A 2,665-nucleotide genomic window follows, 5' to 3' on the forward strand; every position below is an offset into this window, starting at 1 on the left:
ACCGAAAGCGAAAGAGCAGGGAAAAGAACGAGATTACAAACTAAGCGAAGGAGAACCAAAGGTTAGCTGGAAGAACAGAGCGAAGACGATGAAGCCAAACCACCGCGGCCAGAAAATCGCCTCCAAATCGCCAGAGACGGCTAGGGTTTTTTTGGGTTGAACTAGTAATCCAAAATCTGATATATATATGAACTTAATTCCTCTATAATTTGCACACTATGTTAATTTTTATACTACACAAATATGTCTTTTAAAAATAAAAAAAATAAAATGATCCTAAACACACTGTTAATTTTTAAATGTTTTATTTTTATTTTAAAAATAATCATATTATTTTGAATTTTTTTTTAAATAACTGGTTATTACAACGACCATCACCACTATTGTATAAACTAACATATTTATTTTTCAATAAATTTAAAATAAAATATTTCTAAGATGTAAAATTTATTTTATTTAACATCAAAATATAATCAATTAAATTAAAAAAATAAAAGCAAACCCAAATTACTCCTTAACTATAGATTTCCTACTCATGACAACAATTTTATAATAGCTGTAAATGACTTTTGATGATGAGAATAACATATCCTTCTTTGAAGAGGATAAATATTAATAATTACCAGACTCATGTTTGATTCTAATAGTGAATAGTGGACGAAATAATCTCCCCAAAAAGTTGGGTGGAAATCAGCAGATTGGCGAGCATTTTTCTAAGGTAGAGGAAGAGCCTCCATTAAAGTCTCTCCAGTTAGAAAGGAAAAGATGCTTAGAGAAGATTTTGATGGCTAAATGCACTGATAGTGCTCACAATTTATAATAGCATGAGATCGAGTGATGCTCAATTATTATTATTATTATTTATGATTTTATCTTTTATATTATAATTTCAAATAAAATAAGTTAGTTATCTTAAAAAACATATTTTTATTTTTATGGCGGTGGTGCGGGCCTCAGTGTAAATGCCAGTCATAATTAATGTGGCGCTGAAGGTAGCGAGTGATAGTGGGTGACAAGCAATGATGGAAAAGATCATTTTCGGCTACATTCACCTATAGTAGAGAACAATAATGGTGGCAAATTAAGAGTGGTGATTAAATTCTTGTTCAAAATTAAAAGAAAAAAAAAACTAAGATATTTCCATTAGACGTTAATTGAGAGTGGTAATTAAACTCTTTTTCTTACGGACTGGTTTACGATAGTAGTAATTTTTCGACTCGCGTTTTACTGGCATAAATATTTCTACCAGAAATTCTAATTTCAGACAGATTTTTACTATTTTCCGGCTAAAATTATCATCATAAAATGACATTTTTCTTGTAGTAAACTAATACTATGTATTTATGTGCCACTTATTTAAGTGTAAGGACTATAAAACATATAAAAATTGCATTAGAAATATGTTAATCTTATCGACATGATCTGGAATTTTACGCTATTTGATAAACCAACTTTTTTACATATAATAGATTAGCTGTAAGGAAATTGCTTTATGAATTATGGCTTCTCGTACACTGTCCTTGTCGAAAATTGCTGTATGTATGGAAGTAGACAATTCTTTTGTCTTATCATAGGTTGTTAGGAATCTGATGGGCTTGGTGTTTCTGTCTACTAGGGCTGTCAATATTTGACACGACACGAAAATTCGATCCGGACCCGACTCGAAAATTTCGGGTTCGGGTCAACCCCACCATAATTTTTTACCGCCTAAAAACTGCCGGTAAATTCTAAAAGTGTCGGAAAATGATCAATTTTTAACAAAAAAGGCCATCAGTATTTTGTGATTTTGTTGTAGTGTTTGTTTCATGGTTAGAAGGTAGAAGGCGCAAAAGGCTTGTGCACATGGAGGGGGTGGGGTTCGAACCCCGCCAAAAACATTTTGTGCGGGCGGGCTCAGTTTGGGTGGCTAGGCTGGTGATCCGTATGGGCGGGGCTTATGTGGGCGCGGTTGAGATGGCAATCCGCACGGGCAGGCCCTATATGGACGGTTTGGCTAGGATGGAGCAAAATGTGGGAGTAGTGGGCTGGCTAGGCAATCTAGTTGGGTTGAATTGATTTGGATTTATTTTTATTATTTTTTATTTTTTTAACCTTCTAGCACAAAAAAAATCTGTTGGAATTTTTTTTTAGCAAAAAATCTATTAGAAATAAGCCAAAAATGTTTTTGGCGAATTATTTTGCACCAAAACGCCTTTTCCGATGCATGTTATATCATCGAAATCATTTCTGCCAGAAATCCGCCAGAAATGCTATTTTATGATGGATTTTGGCCATTTTTCTAACGATAATGGCCACCAAAAAATGACATTTTTTGTGTAGTGGATCAAGGGATTCAATATCGGTCTTCTTTTTAAACCACTCCTTATTTACCCATGATCTTCCTCCTATTTACGAGGCATGTCATTCTAGGAAATTTATAAATAGACCACTCCTTCCTCTTGAAAAGGGACCCCTCTAAGCCTTAGGAAACAAAAGAGAGAACAGAGATTGCTCTCTTGCCTCCTCGACCACTAACAAAGCTTCACTAGCCCACTAACTGATGCTTGCAGTTTTTTAAGATCACCAACTGATACCCAGAATTTCACTGGAGCACCACCTGATGCCAAAGTTCCATCAGACCTCCACCTGATACCCAAAGTTCTGGCTGACCACCTCCTGACACCCG

The 2,665-nt window shown here is 34.8% G+C and overlaps 1 pseudogene; it reads right to left on the reverse strand.

The window, feature by feature from the left end:
- The window catches only part of LOC110106164, a 4,513-nt pseudogene extending 2,109 nt beyond the window's left edge, over positions 1-2,404 (reverse strand).
- Positions 2,405-2,665: the final 261 nt, after the last annotated feature.

The sequence above is a fragment of the Dendrobium catenatum genome, unplaced genomic scaffold (genome assembly GCF_001605985.2).
Source record: "Dendrobium catenatum unplaced genomic scaffold, ASM160598v2 fragScaff_scaffold_758, whole genome shotgun sequence".
NCBI lineage: Eukaryota > Viridiplantae > Streptophyta > Magnoliopsida > Asparagales > Orchidaceae > Dendrobium > Dendrobium catenatum.